This window comes from Rhincodon typus, chromosome 28, assembly GCF_021869965.1.
Source record: "Rhincodon typus isolate 14 chromosome 28, sRhiTyp1.1, whole genome shotgun sequence".
NCBI classification, from domain to species: Eukaryota; Metazoa; Chordata; class Chondrichthyes; order Orectolobiformes; family Rhincodontidae; genus Rhincodon; species Rhincodon typus.
Window position 1 is genome coordinate 41,331,450 of NC_063359.1, and position 20,387 is coordinate 41,351,836.

Consider the following 20,387-nt stretch of genomic DNA (forward strand, 5'->3'; position numbering starts at 1 on the left):
AGGGTCAGTGCTGAGGGAGCGCCACACTGTCGGAGGGTCAGTGCTGAGGGAGTGCCACACTGTCAGAGGGTCAGTGCTGAGGGAGTGCCACTGTGTCGGAGGATGTGCTGAGTGAGTGCTAATGTAAATGAATTGTATTGTTATTGCCTCTGTAAGGAACTCTCTTCCCTGTTAAAGAGCTGAATCTCTGTCAATATTGTAGCTTGCACTTGTGTCCTCCTGACGTTTGATGTTGGAGATTTGTTTTCCCGGATCTCTGAGCATGACCCACCATGTGGAGACAGACATGAGAGAGAGACTTAGACTGTGTGATGTTGTGCAGCTGTTAATGAAACCCTTTCATTTTGTGTACCTGAGAGACAGATGGGATGAAACAGGGAGCTGATCTGAGTAAGTATCCAGCTCCAGCTGCTGCCTGTAGTCTAAACAACAGGGGGTATTACACCTGTACCAACAAGTGGCTGTTCTCTTTCTTTCATCGATATCAGTCTCCACAAGCACCATTATCTCACCCCTCCCACACTGCCAATCCTGTGTCCTACACAGACTCCCTGAGGCCACTGTTCACTCAGCAGTCATTGTGGCCCTGGGCTAGCGTGGAAGGTGGAGTGTGGAGGTTCTATATCGCATGTTGGAATGGGTGGAGTTTGGATTATGCTGTGTGAGATTTGAGAGTTGCTTATTTCATATTCCAATTTGACGGTTTCATGTGTCCTTAGGGTTCAGTGTTGAGTGTGTGGGAGGGTGGGGCAGTTTAGGATTTTGTTGTAAACTGTTGATGTGATTTAGTGATAAAAAAAGTTGTTAGATATTGAGGATTTTTTAACAATTTCCTCCAGAAGAACAAGGATTTCATAATTTATCTTCATATTATTAGGAGTGAAGATGTATCGGAATGTATCACTAAACAGAACAAAAAATGTGCTGCACATGTGAAAAAGAATGAGTTCCACACACTAGACAAAGAAGATAAGAATGAGGAAGAGATTGGGGGGGTGGTGTGGTTGACAGAGGGAGAGAGAGAAAGACATAGAGCGAGAGAGAGAATGAAACAGAGAGAGGGAGATTGAGAGAGAGAAAGAAAGAGATGGAGAAACTGACAGACAGAAACGAGAGAGAGAGAGTGACAGACAGACAGACAGACAGAGAAACAGAGGGAGACAGAGACACACGCAGAGAAAGAGAGGGAGAGAGAGAGACGATGAGTCATTGGGCTTGAAACATTAACTTGCTTTCTCCCCACAGATGCTGCCAGACCTGCTGAGTTATGCCAGCAACATCTATTTTTGTTGGAGAGACAGACAGAGGGAGACAAAGAGAGAGAGAGTGAGACAGGGAAAATGAGAAAGAGTGAAAGGTAAAGAGAGGGAATAAAGAGAGTGGGACAGAAGGTCAGAGTGAGCAGATCTCAATAATTTACCAATGTCACATGCATGTTGAAGGTGTGGAAACAGATGGGTGATATCATTGTCAGAAACCACTCTAATTAAAACCAAACAAAACTTTTCAAAATGGACACAGTTCAAACAGGCAGAGCTCACTCCCATAGGCCTCTGAGTCGAGCTATCATTCTCTGCTGCAGCCTCAGCAGCACTTCAGAAATAAAGGAGAGAATTAATGACAAAACAGCAAATGATGCAAAGACCAAAACAGAGAGGGAATTGGAAAAATAAAAATTCAGACTTGTGTATGGAGGAGGTGTGAATGGCAGGATCCTGAAACACTGCTCTATGGAAACAAAATAAATTAGAGAGATGAGAGAATGAAAAAATAACAAACCAGCAAAAAAACACAAATGAAAATGGGGGCTGAGTTGGGATGTAAAATTGCTGAACTTAGTGTTGGTTCTGGAGGCTGTAAAGTGCTGAGTCAGTCAATGAGCTGCTGCTGTAACCTCGAGCTTCTTTAGAAAGGCTGCTGCAGGCCAAGGCCAGAGAGGTCAGTGTGGGAGCAAGGTGAAAACAACAAGCTGAGGGTCATGCTTGGGTACTGAACCAAGGTGTTCCACAAACTCAACAGAGAGGAGAGCACACTGTCAGGGGGAACTCAGTGTTACAAGCTGAAACAAGTCAGGAAAATGCAGCATCTCCTTGGTTTGGACGGTTAGGTACCGTGGGAAGGGGATGGGGGTCATTGAGGATTGGTCCAGGGCATCACAAAAATAATAGCCCCTTTGGAATGCTGAAAGGGGAGGGAACAAGGCGTCATGGTGAAGTGGGGTATGGTCTGTTGGAGCAGAGGCTGGTCATGTGGGGAGAGGGCTGAGGACAGTCTGGGAGTTAGAGGAAGCGGGGAGACCAGACGTGTGTAAATGGCTCGGACACAGTGCAGGACGCTGTCCATCTCACCGGAGAGGGGCAATTGGGCAAAATCCTCAGCTGAAGAGAAAGGAAGACAAATTGGACGTGCTGGTGTGGACTGTTGTATGGTCTGGACAAGTGCTTTGGGGACAGGGAAACTGGGGAGAATGGAATCGAACCCCGACAGGAAATGGGGCACGAGCAAGACCAGGCAGGAGGCTGGGGGAGTCTGTAGTGAAACATGATCAATTGTCTCTTCCCAGAAATGGAGGCAGAGAAGCTGAGGGAAGGGAAGAGTTGGACCATGTGAATATAGGAACATAGGAGCAGGCCATTCAGCCCCTTGAACCTGTTCTGCCATTCTAGATCATAGCTGATCATCCCCCTCAAAGTCATCCCTCTGCACTGAACCTATTTTCCTTGATGCCATTAGTATCTAGAAACCTGTCAATCTCCACCTTGAACTTACTTCATGACTGAGCCTCTACATCCTCTGGGGCAGAGAATTCCAAAGATTCGCCTCCTCTGGGTGAAGCATTTCTTCCTCAAGTCAGTCACAAATGAATCGTCTTTTATTCTGAGACAGTATTCCATGGTTCTAGGGGAAATATCTTTTCTGCATCTTAAGAATTTGGTCAGTTTCTCAAAGATCGTCTCTCATTCTTCTAAACCTCAGAGAACACAGGTCCAGTCTCATTACAAGACAATCCCACTAACCCAGAAATCAGCCTGGGTAATGTTCACTGCTCTCCCTCTATGTAAAGAATATCCTTCCTCAGGTCAGGGGACTAGAACGGCACACAATACTTCAGGTACCGTCTCGCTGTGTTTGATACAATTGAAACATGGTCTCGTTGCTCCTGTACTCAAATTATCTTGTGATAAAGACTAACATGTCATTTCCCTTCCAAATTGTTCACTGCAGATGAGTGTTAGCTTCCAGTGACTCATCAATAAGGATACCCAGGTTCCTTTGGATGTCAACACTTTCCAAACTCCCACCATTTTAAACATACACTGCACATCCTTTCCTCTCACTAAAGTTGTCAACCTCAAACCTATCTATGTGACACACATGCTCCATGCTCTTTCCTACTTACTCAGACTTTCTAAATCACTTAAAGTGTCTTTGTATCCTCCTGAAAACTCACATTCCCCCCAAGTTTTGTATCGTCCACAAATTTGGAAATATCACAATGGGCCCCACATCCAGAGCTCAGACACAGCTTGTGAGCAGCTGGGTCCCAAGCTCTGAGCCTCTCTGTACCACATGGCTCACAGCCTGCAAACCATTTCTCCCTACTCGGTTTTCCACATGTTAACCAATCCTCAATCCCAAGCACTTTTATCTTGTGTGCTAGAAGTTGAGAGAAATGTGAAAATTGGTAGCAGTGTTGTTCAGGGCATGAGCAGGGGACTGCAGCTGGACAGTCAGCAATGTCATGAAAAACAAAATGACATAGGCATCAATGAGAAGGACTGGTACAGGAACTGTCGAATATTTCTCACAAAACGGCCACCTAAGCTTCGACAGACTGGGTGTAATAAACAGTTACATTGTCAATTATACAATGCACTATTCTGCTGCTAAGTTGGAGCTGTATCTCTTTAAGGCCAGAAATCAGAGTTAGCCAGATTTCAATTGTTATGGCTGATGTTCTCCTCTTTTTAGCCATAAATTAACAAAATTCCATTAAACAGCCCCTAATGCAGCACTGTCAAAACACATAAACTAACAGTTCACAGAAACTTATTGAAGGGAATGAAAACTAATTAAACCAAAATAGCATTCTTTTGGCTGATAATGCACCTGCAGTGCCCACTGGTCTCTAAAAGCCTTTATTGCGCTGGTGAGCATCGTATGGTCCCTGGCCAGGGACACCCAAGCACTGATGGAACCACAAAGGAGGGGTAGACAGTCAGGCACACCGACCCCCTCCATGGCCTACCGCCTGGACCTGTTAATAGCCACTTTGGCCAGGCCCAGAAGCAGGCCCATAAGAAGGCTCACTGACCTGTCCACCCCTCTCCATACTCAGGGTGACCACGAAGTGGGAGACAACAGCAATTTGAACTGTTGGATCAGGAGCTTACTGTTGCTGTGGAGAGTTTCTTGGAGATTGCAAACTATCTCGTTTTTCCATTTTGGTTTGAAGCCTGATACACAACCTTGGTTTAGAAAGATGTGATAGTTTGATTGGCACCACATCCCCAAGCATTCACTCCCTCCACCACCGACGCTCAGTAGCATCAGTGTGTACTATCTACAAGATGCACTGCAGAAATTCACCAAAGATCCTTAGACAGCACCTTCCAAACCCACAACCACTTCCGTCTAGAAGGACTAGGGCAGCAGATACATGGAAACACCACCACCTGCAAGTTCTCTTCCAAGCACTCACCATCCTGACTTGGAAATTTATCGCCGTACCTTCAGTGTCACTGGGTCAAAATCCTGGAATTCCCTCCCTAAGGGCATTGTGGGTCAACCTACAGCACATGGGCTGCAGCGGTTCAAGAAGGCAGCTCCCCACCACCTTCTCAAGGGGCAGGTAAGGACTGGTAATAAATGCTGAGCCCAGCCTGTGAAGCTCAAATCCCACAAGTGAACAAAATAATATGACAATTATGGTGTGATATTTGTAACATGACATCTTGGCTGTGATGAACCAGAATATAAGCAAGTTCAATCCAGTGCCAGGAAACATTCATTAGTGAAAGGATAACATCCAGACACCAGGGAGCATAGCTTACAAACTGGGTACTTTATATTTGGGGTAGGTGGGATTGAATACTGGAAACCAGAGGAAAGAGACAAAGGGCAAGTGAAAAGGGCAAAGGAGGGTGAGATGTCAAGGGGGACCTGGATGAGGTCTCACAATGTGTGATCATTTATAGGAAGTCCCGAGGAAGAATGAGACTGGCATCACTGGAAAGACAGGTTATGTAGATCACAGAACATAGAATAGTACAGCACAGGAACAGGCACTTCGGTCCATGGTGTTGTGCCGAACATGACATCAAATGAAACTAATCCCTTCTGTCTGCCCTTGGTCCGAATCCCTCCATTCCTTACATATTCAGGTGCTTATCTAAAAGTCCCTTAAATGTCCCTATCATATCTGCCTCTACCATCACCCCTGGCAGCACGTTCCAGACACCTACCACTTTGTGTGGGGGGGGAAGAGGGCAGGGAACCTGCCCCTCACATCTCCTTTGAACTTTCCCCCTCTCACCTTAAATGCATGCCCCTCAGTTTTAGACGTTTCAACTGTGGGAAAATGTTTCTGACCATTAACCCTATCTATGCATCTCATAATTTTATAGATTTCCATCAAGCCTCCCCTCAGCCTCTGCTCCACCAGAGAAAACAACTCGAGTTTTTCTAGCCTCTCCTTGTAGCTCATACCCTCTAATCCAGGCAGCATCCTGGTAAACCTCTTCTGCATCCTGACCAAAGCCTTTACATCCTTCCTGTAATGTGGCAACCAGAATTGAACACAACACTCTAAATGTGGCCTAACCAAAGTCTTATAAAGCTGCAACACGACATCCTGACTCTTGTACTCAATTCCCCGACCAATAAAGGCAAGCATGCCATACGCCTTCTTTACCGCCCTATCTACATTTATATAGCACCTTCAACATCCAAATGGATTTACTGGACATGAGAAGGAGCAGGCAGAGCATGAACTAGGGTGGGTGAGACATCAAATGTCACAGGTGATGATGTCAGGCCATAGTTTGAGAGTGACCTGGCTGCAAATGAGATAATTTCAAATCTGCATTAATCTGGCAGATTTGCCAAAAAGTGAGATTAAGAATGCAATCCCTCTTTGTTCTATTTGGCCATGAGAGAGAGAGATTTTGGGAGTGATGTGTGCATCAGATTTCAGTGTAATTAAACCGAACTTGTGCAGTTTGGCACAGAACGTACAGGCATGGAACCACATCTGGTCCTCTTTAAACTCCAATTCCAATTTGGCAGAGCATGCTCTTGCAGTTTTGAGGTTCTGATACTGCTCAGTGTAGCTTTCTGTCCCTCTGATGCCAATTTGTGTTGTTCTTCAGTACAAAATAGTTTTCAGCAAAATCTGCTCTCACATTGCACACCACTTTCACAATCAACAATGCGAGTAAAACATTCTTCCAATGTGTGCTCTGTCTGTTATCCTCGCACGTTTAACAGGGACGACTCACTGGCATCAAGAGAAAGGGGCCTCAGGTTAAAGTTCCCAGGAAGCATATTCTCAAGTGTCAAAACATTTGGCCAGATGTCACAACTGACCGCTCCTTTTGCCAAATAGAAACCAGGAACACACAAACCCTGTTACAGCTGTGTGTTACAGCTGCTGAGTTTCACTGAGTACGAACAGACATTACACCTCAGTGTAATCTGCTGCATGAGAAATATCCTGGAATGTTTTTAAAGGATTCTGTCCAGGTTCCCATCTATCATTGAAAGACAGCAGTGCAGCTACGTCCCCTGCCTGTCTGTGAGAAGGTTATGCAGTCAACAAACCCGGGCATGACAAACTGAGCTGGAGATGTTTGGACCACATCCTTGATTTGGCATCCTGGCCAGCCCAGCCCCAAGAATGTGCCTTTGCTTTGGCTGACCCCATCCCACAATCCCATACTATCAGGAGTCAGGTGCTGTTTGGCCCAGCTGTTCAATGCTCCATCTTCCATTACAATCTAATACAATCGAATACAATCCTTCATTTCAATCTGCAATAGCTACCCTCTAGCTAAAGATGAGTGCTAAGCTCCTCTCCAGAGAGACTCACTCTGAATCTCTGCATACTTCATGATTCACACACTAAAAGGGACTTTTAGATAAGCACATGAATTTGCAAGAAATGGAAGGATATGAACCAAAAGCAGGCAAAAGGGATTAGTTTGATTTGACGTCATGTACGGCAAAACGTCATGGGCCGAAGGGCCGATTCCTATGCTGTACTGTTCTATGTTCACACTGCTGCCCAGACTGCCTACAGTAGACTCATGGACACTAGAGTCATTGGCTGTGCCAGTATTTATTGCCCCTCCCTAGCTGCCCTTCAGAAGGTGGTGCACGTGCTTTGGGTTGACTCACAGTGCCCTTAGGGAGGGAATTCCAGGATTTTGACGCAGCAACAGTGAAAGAACAGCGATATATTTCCAAGTCAGGATAGTAAGTGGCTTGGAGGGGAACTTACAGGGGCTGGTGTTCCCCTGTATCTGCTGCCCTTGTCCTTCAAGATGGAAGTGGTCATGGGTTTGGAAGGTACTCAGTAGCCTGGGTGAGTTATTGCAGTGGGTCTTGTAGGAACTGTCAAACTGTTGCTACATTCTTCCCTGGCAGGCAGACATCTTCCCATGAACAGGATAGTTGGAGGACATGTAGGGGGCAGGGAAGTGACGGATGGAAGGTCTGTCCTGTACAGGAGAGTGTGCTGGCACCATACACATAAACAGGGTCAATTTCCATTGGGTGGAGGTTGGAGGGGGATCCCAGTGACAATGACCTGATCAGAGACGCACCCCAATTGTGTCTGTAATATACAAAAACAGAGAATTGGGAAAGCCCCAGGGAATTTCAAGAACAAACACCTGTCCACCCTGGGCACTGGGACAGAGTGGTCCAACATTATTCACGGGAATGAAACTCAATACAATGTTCAGGTTTCATGAATCAACCTCTTTCTGGGAAAGGAAAATTTACATTTTGGTTTCTCAAGGAACTCAATCAAACAAATAACTTGATTGGTTATCAAGAGACTCTAGGGCGTATAATTAAAAAACACATTGTGAGCAAAATCTGGTTAGCGAAGAGAAAGTGGTGGGATTTAGGGACCAGTGGAAATATGGAAACTTGCTTTACAAGCCAAGGGGAGAGTCTCAATCCAACAGAATGGGAACAATTCCCTTGTGCTTACTTCAAAGTTAGATAATACTTGGACTTTGCTCCACTTTCTACAATGAGGAAAGATGTTTATTGCAATTCTCCACCCACAGTCAGATGAGCTCTCAAACAGCCAGGATCTACTGTTAAAGAATCTCTCAGTCTTCTCCTTCCCACTTGCAACACTGAAGAAATGCTCAGAGTAGTCTTTTGAGAGTCACAACAGCACGGCTGAAATAGCCAAGAATCCTCTCTCACCCACAATAGAACAGCGAGGGTAGGGGAGAATTTGGCTAATAGGAAACAAAGAGTTGGCATAAGCTGGAGAATTTCAAGTTGACAGAATGTGGTGAATGAAGGCATATGGACAAATGTATGGTTACTAAATCTGCTGATGTTACAAAGATAGATGGGAAATTAAGTTGTGAAGAGGACATAAGACTGTAAGAAATAGGAACAGGAGTAGGTCGTACAGCCCCTTGTGACTGGTGCGCCATTCAATAGGATCATGACTGATCCAACATGCCTCACATTCACTTTCCTGCCCTTTCCCTGTAACCCTCAATTCCCATACTGATCCAAAATCCACTGATCATAACCTTAAATACACAGGACTCTGCCCCCACAGCTCTCTCTGGCAGAGAGTTCCAAAGACTCACAGCCCTCTGAGAGAAGAAATTCCTCCAGATCTCAGTCTTAAATTGATGCCCCTTTATTCTAGACAATGCCCCCTGGTCTTAGACGCTCCCATGAGGAGAAACATCCTCTCAGCATTTACCGTGTCAAGGCCCTTAAGAATCCTGTACGTTTCAATGAGATCATCTCTCATTCTTCTAAACCCCAGTGAGTACAGTCCCAAACGGTTTAGCCTTTGTTCATAAGGCAATCCCTCCATACCCAGGGGCCATCTGAGTGAACCTTCTTTGAATGGCCTCCAATGATATATCTTTCCTTATACAAGGGAATCAAAACTGCTCACAATATTCCAGATGTGGTTGCATCATCACTTTGTACAGTTACTCCAACCCCCTTGAAATAAGGGCCAACATTCCATCAGCCTTCCTCATTAACTGCTGTACCTGTGTGCTAGCTTTCTGTGACAACAAGGTGCAGAGCTGGATGAACACAGCAGGCCAAGCAGCGTCATAGGAGCAGAAAGGCTGACGTTTCGGGCCTAGACCCTTCATCATTTGTTACAATTTAGGCTTTTGTGAGGTACCTTGTCCAATGACTACTGGAAGCCCAAACACAGCATCTACTGGTTCCCCTCTATCCACTCCGGTTGACACTTCCTTGAAAACCTCTAATAAATTAGTCAGACACTATTTTCCTTTCATGAAGCCATGCAGACTCTGCTTGATTGGATTACGACTTTCCAAATGTTCTGCTATTACATCCTCAATATTTGATTCCAATACTTTTCCTACAATAGATATTAGGCTTATTGGCCTATTGCCACCCACTTATTGTCTCCCTCCCTTTTTGAATAGGAGTTAAAGAGACTACAAAAGGTAATAGAAAGGTTAAGTGAGAGGGTAAAGATCTGGCAGAGGGAGTATAATGAGGGTCAATATACTGTGTATTTTGCAGAAAGAATTAAAAAAATTGACATTTTATTAAATTAAGAGAGACAACAGAACCCTGAAGAAAATAGAGATCCAGGTCTTGTTATACAGGAATATTAAAGAAGTTAGTCGGCAGATGCAACAAGTGATTAGGAAAGCAAATGGTAAGTTTATTGCAAGGAATATAGAATAGCAAAGTTGGAATGCTTTGCTACAGTTGTAAAGGGTGTTGGTGAGATCACACCTAGACTACTATGTACAGTTTTGGTCTCCACACTCAAAAATAATGTAAATATGATGGAAGCACTCAGAGGGGGTCTTTGTGATTGATACCATGGATGTGGTGGGGGTGGAGGGACTGGGTTTACTGTATGAGAAAGTCTTACATACGTTGGAGTTGAGAAGAATGAGAGGTAATCTCATAGAGTGGTGTAAGTTCCTGTGGGGACTGCACAGGCTGGGTGCAGAGAGGATGCTTCCACTTGTAGGGAAATCTAGAACAAGGGACACCATTTAAAAAACAAGGTACATCCACTTTAAAATAGAGATTTTCATTATTGAGTGCATTGTCTTTCAGCCCTGGTAAAATGATGGCTAGATGTTCATTTTCAGCAGTATTCTCAGTGAATTCTGCTACCTGAACATTGACATATTGGCTGGAGGATCTCTGGGCTGTGGATGAATGCACATAACCCTGTCCCTGAGGCTGCTTGCCCCTTATCTCTCAGTAAAGCTCTCCAATTCCTCATGTACGGTAACACTCCTTTCTTCCAATCTGTACCCAGTAGTTTCTCAAACAAAACTCCCTAGTGTCATGTCTAAGTCCTCTCTCTTCACATGCTCAGTCTACTCTCTTACTGATGATCATTTAAATGATCAGTTATCTCTTTGTTATCTACAAAAACCTCATTACACCACAGGATGGGAGTGGGGATGGTGGTGGGAGCATGGGAGTGTACCTCATGTTCCACAGTCAGGCACAACGTCCTATACAGTCACGTGAAGCCATTGGCACTGCCATCAGAATGACACACTGCTCTGTCCAGTCGAACTCCCGACTGTTCAATCACCAACTTCTGAAGGTTTTTAATCTATCATAAATCTGTGATTCCACTTTCCGCCAGCCTTCCATCAAACTTCCACAGCTTTCTTGTGAGAATCTGAAAACAAAAATCATCCTTTTCCTTTTGTTTTATTTGTGTGTGTGGGCGAAATGGGTGTCACTTGCTGGGCCAGAATTTACTGCCTATCACTAATTGCCCTGAAAGGTATTAGTGAGCTCCCTTCCGTCTGTGTGGTGGAGGGACACCCACAGTGCAGTGAGGGAAGGGATTCCAGGATCTTGATGACGGCTCAGGGTACATATGTTTCTGTATTGGAAGGCAGTTCATCATCTTCCAATCTAACTGTGGTCCAAAGTCCATTTCTAAACTGGGGATCCAGTTGTGTATCAATCTAGCCAACTGCAACAGGAAACACAGTCATTTTAACACAAAATTATTTAATTGTCCTTTGATCTGTACACAAATTGGAGTCTGTGTCTGCAGTGAGTCTGACAGTGCGGACTTATGTGAAATCTTCAGAATCCAGGCAATGAGACAAAGGGTTGTAATCAAACTGGCAGCAGATCATTTTTCATATTTCCAACAAAATGGAAAAAATTAATTACAGAAAATAGTAAACAGAGGATTAGTCAGCTGGCATGATTCCAACTCAAACTGCTGTTTCTTTGAAACATTTCTGTTGATTGTGCTCTGATCACTCCATGTATACAACACCACAATCACACACACTGGCTCAGTTACTGAGACACATTCCAGTTAAACAGGACAAATATGAGAACAAAATAGCGTCAGTATCAAACACTCCCAAGACAGTTTTAGTATGGGGTTAGATACAGACTAAATCTCTATTTTAACTCTTTTAAACTGAAAGTAAAGTTCCTTTGACACTGTCCCCATCAAACACTGCCAGGACAGGGAGAGCATGGGGTCAGGTACAGAGTAAAAGTCTCTCTACTCTTCTAAGCTGGAAGTATAGCTCCCTGTACAGTGTCTCCTAGGACAGACACAGCAGGGGTTAAGACAAAGACTAAAGCTTCCTTGACTCTTTGAATTGAAAGTAAAGCTTCCACTACACTTTTAAACTGAATAAAGCTATCTCTACTCTTTTAGCTCCCTTACATTGTCGCCAATAAACACTCTCAGGAAAGGGATAACACAGGTTTAGATAGACAGAAAATGCTCTGTGTACAGTAGGGTGAATGGGAGGACGTTTGCCTGCACTGGGATATTCTGTAATTGGATTGATGTTTCTGATTTGTTGTCAATCTGAGCTGAGAGCTTTGTTGTGGTATGGAATCACCTGAGTTTGCTTTTAGCCAGTGGAATATCTATGTTAGGGTGTGATGATGATATTTGGGGTTATTTCACATTTTTGTGATGAATGGCACTGACCTTGTAATCTATGTTCGGTTTGATTCTGCCAGCTGCCCAGTTCCAATATTACATGTACGACTGGCTGAGGAATGGTCTCCTGTGAAGTCTGATAAATTCCTGTCTCCATCTCTGCTTTTTATCCCTGTCTGAATGTCTCCTCTCTGGGTCTAGCTACTCCCCGAGCTGCCCACTCACAGTTGAACAATCTCCCAGCACAGTGATGAGCTATTCATCTCATCATGCCTGTACTGGCCCTTTGAAAGTGCAGTTCAATCAGTCTCACTTATCCTATTATTTCCCCACAGCCCGACAAATCTTTCATACAGTCATAGAGCTGTACAGCATGAAATAGACCCTTCGGTCCAACTCGTCCGTGCCGAGGAGAAATCCTAGATAAATCCAGAACCATTTGCCAGCATTTGGCCCATATCCCTCCAAACCCTTCCTGTTCATATACTCATCCAGATGCCTTTTCAATGTTGTAATTGTACCCACCTCCATCACTTCCTTTGGCAGAACATTCCATACACATACCACCCACTATGTGAAAAAGTTGCGCCTTAGGTCACTTTTAAACCTTTCCCCTCTCACCTTAAACCTATGCCTTCTAGTTTTGGAGTCCCCCACCCTGGGGAAAAGACTTTGGCTATTCACTCTATCTATGCCCCTCATGATTTTATAAACCTCTATAAGGTCATCCCTCGGCCTCTGACACTCCCCTTTTCCATTGTTTCTCTGATTCCCCCTTTGAAACATTCCTGTTGAATCTGTTGCCATTGCCCTCTCAGGCAGCACGTCCCAGATCACATCAACTCACTGCATCAAAAACATTCTCCTCCTCTCCACCTCTGGCTCTTTGACCAATTCCCTCCGGTCACTGACCCTCCTGCCTCCTTCTCCTCATCGATCAAACCCCAGCCCAATTTTGAACAATCTCTGCTCTGAGAAGGACAATCCCAGAGTCTCCAGTGTTAGGAAGTGGAGATGAGATCGATACCTCTCTGATAATTAAAACCGAAGCACCCGGAGAAGCTCGCCTTGCCTTGTAATCTGTTAAAGGGCGTGTGAAAAGTGGTACAACCTTCCTCTCACCTCCCAATTGGTTATAAAGGAGAGGTGAAATAAAATGAACTCCTGACAGTCACTCTACAATCAACAAGTAACGATTTATTTATCTAACTCTAACAGCTAACAAATCAACAGAACTATTAACAAACCAAACAATTCTCCCTTAACTGCTAACTATTCCCAAATAAAACAGTAGTTCCAATGGTACGCTGTTCCAATAGATATAAATCCCACATATATAAAGCAAATTAATAAAAAAAGTTATAACTTAATCTCTCAATATTACAACCAGGATAAGTCTTCTGGAATGTTCTTTGCCTTCTCCGCTGTCCTCCAGTCAGGAGTGCCTTCCTCTGTCGAATTCTTGTGTCAGAAATATTAGCTAAGAATGCCATAGTACCTTTTGTTTTAGATGGCGCTTATTCTAAGAGCTTAGAGATTTCTGTGAGACCCAGCGAGTTTCTCTTCAGATGGCAGTTCACTCTAACATCGATTTTCAAATGGCCTCTTCTTTCATACCCTTGATGACTTATCATTTATTTTCTAACCATACAGCCTTTTTATACAAATGTTTCAATTTTGTGAACTCTCTGTGCATCTGCAGACTTTTTAAACAAAAATCTCCAAGGCTAGAAAAGCACATCATCTTTTAAAGGGACCACACACTCTTGCCCTCTATCATTTTACAAACAAATTCTACCATCCTGCTTTCCGGTCCACAGGTACTCCACCCAGTTTCTCCACATCCAGTCTCTCCACATTCACCGTAGTCCCTCATCACTGGGACTGTTCCTGTTCCTTTCCCCCACCCTCCCACTGCCAATTAATTGCCATTTGATCAAAATTCAAAAGATTAACTCACTTTTAGTCAGCAGGACATTCCAAAACACTTCACAATGAAGAGGATCTGAAAGTGTGGTCTCACTGAAATGACTGAACCTCAGCAGCGAATTACAAACAGAAATTGGACATGGTGATCTCTTTCCGGTGGATCATAGCAGCGTCACAGACATGTAGGCGCACATCATTTTATTCATGATGGCTTTTACATTGCTAGACACAGCTACATGGAGTGACCATGCTCTTTGATAGATCTTGAAGAGCTGGCTGCTGGAAGTGTCATTGACTGACTTTGTGGAAATGTGGGTTTTCATTGAACTAAACCCCAGCTGCAGTCTCAGGCCAATGATCCTGCAGGGACTGATTCCAGTAACTTTCTCATCCATGTCTGGCCCATATTTACCCTCACATGAGAAACAGATGATCAGGTCTTTATCTCATTGCAAGTTGTGGGATCCTCCTGTGCACAAACTGACTGGTTTTCCTCCATTCCCCCATCTCTCTGTCTCTCACTGTTCTCCCCTCACCCTCTCTTTCCTTTCCTGGTCTATCCCTCTCTCCCTCCTCTGTCAACACCTACCCTCCCCACAGTTGTCTCTCTCACTCTGAGGTTGCAGAGTTAGCTGTGAATACAGTAACAAGGAGGTCTCAGAGGAAGCTTGACCCTGAAAATAACACCTGAGTGGAGCAGCTGGGAAGTGCCTGTGAAAAAGCAGAAACTACCAACATTGCCTGGGAGGGGGAGTTATCTTCATTTGATTTACAAATGTGTGGAATGTTGTCTAAGAGCAGAGTAAAAAGTCACACTAGTGGAATCGCACACACTAAGTCAGTCAGGCCTCACCTGGAACCAATGAGGAATTGTGTCTGCTATAAAAACAGGAAGTATATTGTTCATCCACTGCAAGGGGAAAAATTCTCAGCACCTCGCTTGAGATCAAAAACTGAGGAACAAGAGGAAGCCATTCAGCCCCTTGAGAGTGCTTAGCTACTAGACTCTGACTGATCTGTTATTTACTTCATGTAGCCATCGTGGTTTCATGAACTTAAATCCCTGAAGACCAAAGAAGATCTTTCAACTTCAGCTCCAATGTTTCGAATTGTGCCCCTCAGCCTCAGCTGCCTTCTAAGTGGGGGAGGAGAAACTACTAGCTATCTCTCCCGTTTGAGTAAGGCAGGGCTCCCTGATGTCACTGCTGTGTAGAGTCTTTCTGGCCTTGTTGTGGACTTGCTCAGCCCACAGAGAGCAGTTTCAGATTGTCTCAAATCATTCAACACACCTAAACACCTTGATTACATCACTCCTTAATCTTCTGCACTTGAAGTGGCTGCTCTTCTTTACTGGCTCACAGCAAGTAGGCAGCATCTATTGCCCGTCCCTAATCACCCTGACCATGAAGATGTTGAGCTTGCTGCATCATTGAATCACGTTTGTAAATCAAATGAAGATCATTGGATCTTCTCTGTCTCTGAGAGGATTCTGATCCACTCTGTCCAAACCAGTCACCATGTTTGTGGGCCGGCCACACACACACACACACACACACACACACACACACACACACACACACACAAACTCACAGTCACACACACACACACAGTCACACCCACATATACACAGAGACACATACGTGCGCAGACATATGCACTCACACAAAGACACAGACACACTCACACGCGCACACACACACAAACCCACACACACCCGCCCCCAGGTGTGTGTGTGTGTGTTTGTGTGTGTGCGCGCACGCCCGCATTGTGTTTGTGAGTGTGTGTGTGTGTACGTGCACGTGTGGGAGTGTGACACACAGACGTACGTGCGCACATACACACATACTCTCTCTCACACACACACACGCATGTACACACATACTCTCACACGCATACACAATCACACATTCACACACTCACACAGACACCCGCAAAAACTCACACATGCACACTAACACACACACACACATACACTCAAACACACTTTCACACACTCACCCACACACACACACACAACACACTCAAAGAACAAAGAACGAAGAAAATTACAGCACAGGAACAGGCCCTTTGGCCCTCCAAGCCTGCGCCAATCCAGATCCTCTATCTAAACCTGTCGTCTATTTTCCAAGGATCTGTATCCCTCTGCTCCCTGCCCATTCATGTATCTGTCTAGATACATCTTAAATGACGCTACCGTGCCCGCCTCTACCACCTCTGCTGGCAACGTGTTCCAAGCACCCACCACCTCTGTGTAAAGAACTTTCCACACATATCTCCCTTAAACTTTTCCCCTCTCACCTTGAAATCGTGACCCCTAGTAATTGGGTCCCCCACTCTGGGAAAAAGCTTCTTGCTATCCACCCTGTCTATACCTCTCATGATTTTGTAGACCTCAATCAGGTCCCCCTCAACCTCCGTCTTTCTAATGTAAATAATCCTAATCTACTCAACCTCTCTTCATAGCTAGCACCCTCCATACCAGGCAACATCCTGCTGAAACTCCTCTGCACCCTCTCCAAAGCATCCACATCCTTTTGGTAATGTGGCGACCAGAACTGTACGCAGTATTCCAAATGTGGTTGAACCAAAGTCCAATACAACTGCAACATGACCTGCCAACTCTTGTACTCAATACCCCGCCCGATGAATGAAAGCATGCCGTATGCCTTCTTGACCACTCTATCGACCTGCGTTGCCACCTTCAGGGTACAATGGACCTGAACACCCAGATCTCTCTGTGCATCAATTTTCCCCAGGGCTTTTCCATTTACGATATAGTTCGCTCTTGAATTGGATCTTCCAAAATGCATCACCTCGCATTTGCCTGGATTGAACTCCATCTGCCATTTCTCTGCCCAACTCTCCAATCTATCTACATTCTGCTGCATTCTCCGACTATCTGCTACTCCACCAATCTTAGTGTCATCTGCACCCACAATCACACACATATGTGTGCACACGCACACACTCACACACACGTACACGCGCACACATACACACACTCACTCACTCACACACACACTCACTCACAAACACAACCCACACACAACATGCACAGGCACACACAGAGGTAGGGGTCATGACATAAAACCAAAGCGATGATCTGATATGTGGTCCTTCACACAAGACACAAGTCAAGGAATACACTCCACTTGCTGTGACACCATCCAGGACAAAGCAGCCCATTTGATTGGCACTACATCCAACAACATCCACTCCCTCCACCACCGACGCTCAGTAGCAGCAGTGTGTACCACCTACAAAGGTACACTGCAGAGATTCACCAAGGTTCCTCAGACAGCACCTTCCAAAATCACGACCACTTCCATCTAGAAGGTCAAAGGCAGCAGATACATCTGAACACCACCCCCTGCAAGCTCCGAGCCACTCACCATCCTGACTTGGAAAATATCACTGTTCCTTCACTGTCACTGGGTCAAAATCCTGGAATTCCCTCCCTAAGGGCACTGTGGGTCTGCTGACAGCACATGGAGTACAGCAATTCAAGAAGGCAGCTCCCTACCACCTTCTCAAGGGCAACTAGGGATAGGCAATAAAGGCTGGCAATTTTCATATCACAGGAACAAATAACAGAAAAGATGAATAAAAGCAAAATACTGCATTTGCTGGAAATCTGAAACAAACACGGACAGAATGCTGGAGAATTTCAGCAGGTCTAGTAGCAACTGTGGTGAGAGAAGCAGAGATAATATTTCAAATCTGGTATGAACTGGGGAGTTCTGAAGAGTCATACTAAACGTGAAATATTAACTCTTTCTTTCTCACTGGTTCTGCCAGATCAGTTGAGTTTCTCCACCATTCTGTGTTTTTGTAACAAAAAGAACCAACTTGAATTAAAAGATTCTGAGATCCATGAATACATATTAATATCTGTCTGATTAAATACAGATTCAGCCAAATCTTACAGTACAGACTGTATCAGATTTAGTTGCACTATGGTTGATTTATCATAGGGGCAGGACTGGAACTATCAGGGCAGACATGGAGCATTCTGCGGTAACTTGGCTTCTTCTACAATGTCTTGTGATCTTAGAAAAAAGTGTAGTTCTTGCTAACCAGGCATTATACAAACACACGGTCATTACAGCCCATTGCTCCAAACACAGCAATCCAACACAGATCCAGTCCTAACCACATCAATGTGACAGTGGCCTCCAACTCCCACTTTTCCATTTCTCTGCTGCTGACTAATACACTGCGGAAATCATGTCAAATTTAATGTTGTTATTTCCTTTTAAATTATTCTTCCAGATCTTTACAGCATGTTGCCACATATTGACTTACCCTGCCTCACTGTATCAGCAGGGATCAGAATATAGCACTTAGTCTTCAGAGTCAGCAAGTCATGGGTTCAAATTCCCATCTGGTTGGAATACCAATTTGTGTTTAAGACCACAAAGAACTGGAATATGGAACGTTTTGGATATTCTGGATTACAAAGCGTTTACCAAGGTTTTTAAGGGATTTCATCCAACAGTAATGTGAGCTGTGACTTCCCTGCTCACTACTAAAAAGTCAAGTAACTTTGGAAAGGAGACAAGCAAAGCTTCTAAGAGAGATAGGAGATGAGGTTTATGGCTTTATTTGCTGGACTAACTTGTTTTGGAAGAGATGGGACTAATGCGCTGAGCAACGTTCTTTTGGAACAAACAAAAGACAGAAATTGCTGGAGAAACCAAACAGCTCTGGCAGCATCTGTTGAGAGAAAGCAGGGTTAATGTTTTGAGTCCAGTGACCCTTCTTCAGAAGCTTCAGATCACTGGAGCCAAAAAGTTAACTTCCTCTCTCTCTTTCTCTCTCTCTCTGGCCGTTGTTGCTGCCAGATCTGCTGAGCTTCTTCATCACACTCTGTTTTTGTTGTTTCAGATCTCCAGTATACACAGTTCTTTGTTTTAGAACCCTCTTCTTGAGTTGGTTTCTGTCAGAAGAAGAGACCTCAAAAAAGAACAGGTAACAACACTCTCACTCCCGAAAAAGGGTCCAACCATCAGTATCTCTCATGGCTTTGGAAAACATGAAAGTTGAACTGTTGCTTCTACTCAAAGACCAGAGCCTAACTGACTTTCCATCTGAACTACAGTCACTTGGAAGATTTTTAATCACTCTCCAGCAGTCAGCATTTCGAAGTTCACAGAGAGGAAATGCAGCAAACCAAGAGAAGTCACCCCATTTGATTCTCTGAGTTCAGATGATGGGTCCATAAGGCATACACTTTTGTCTCCATAAAAAATGAAATGATCCCAAAATGACTGTAAAGTTGTGTTTATCGTGCAAATGTGTTTGTTTGAGATCAAAGGGATACAGTTTAATTCCAGAATACAGCTGAGTTGTGAACTAGTTTTGCCAGAACAAGTTTTGTTTATAACAAATGAGTTATTTTTGAGTTCATTAAAGAAACCTGGCACACTCTCCTTTATTCTGGATATACAAAAAAAAGGAAACTATTTGGTCAGCTGGGGATTGGATGAAAACATTTTCACTTCTGATACAGCACATGTAGTAGTTCAGCGTGATTGCCTGGACATTGCTCACATCGGACAGAACACATGCTAGAGATATCAGCCTATTATCCAGGTCGGTCTTCTCAATCAGTACTGAGGGAGAGCCGCACTCTCAGAAGATCAGTGTTGAGGGAGGGCCGCATTCTCACAGGGTCAGGGCGGAAGGAACGTGGCATTGTCGGAGGGTCAGTGCTGAGGGAGCGCCGCATTGTCGGAGGGTCAGTGCTGAGTGAGTGCCGCACTCTCAGAGGGTCAGTGCTGAGGGAGCGCCGCACTCTCAGAGGGTCAGTGCTGAGGGAGTGCCGCGCTGACAGAGGGACAGTGCTGAGGGAGTGCTGCACTGTCGGAGGGTCAGTGCTGAGGGAGTGCCGCACTGTCGGAGGGTCAGTGCTGAGAGAGCACCGCACTGTCAGAGGGTCAGTGCTGAGGGAGCACTGCACTGTCAGACGGTCAGTGCTGAGGGAATGCTGCACTCTCAGAGGGTCAGTGCTGAGGGAGCGCCGCACTGTCGGAGGGTCAGAGCTGAGGGAGCACCGCACTGTCGGAGGGTCAGTGCTGAGGGAGTGCCACGCTGACAGAGGGTCAGTGCTGAGGGAGTGCTGCACTGTCGGAGGGTCAGTGCTGAGGGAGTGCCGCACTTTCGGAGGGTCAGTGCTGAGAGAGCACCGCACTGTCAGAGGGTCAGTGCTGAGGGAGCGCTGCACTGTCAGACGGTCAGTGCTGAGGGAATGCTTCACTCTCAGAGGGTCAGCACTGAGGGAGGGTCAGTGCTGAGG

The 20,387-nt window shown here is 45.0% G+C and overlaps 1 protein-coding gene across 1 annotated transcript in view; it reads right to left on the reverse strand.

The window, feature by feature from the left end:
- col5a1 (procollagen, type V, alpha 1) overlaps positions 1 to 20,387 on the reverse strand; it is a 199,447-nt gene that overhangs the window by 154,133 nt on the left and 24,927 nt on the right. The window lies entirely within an intron of this gene.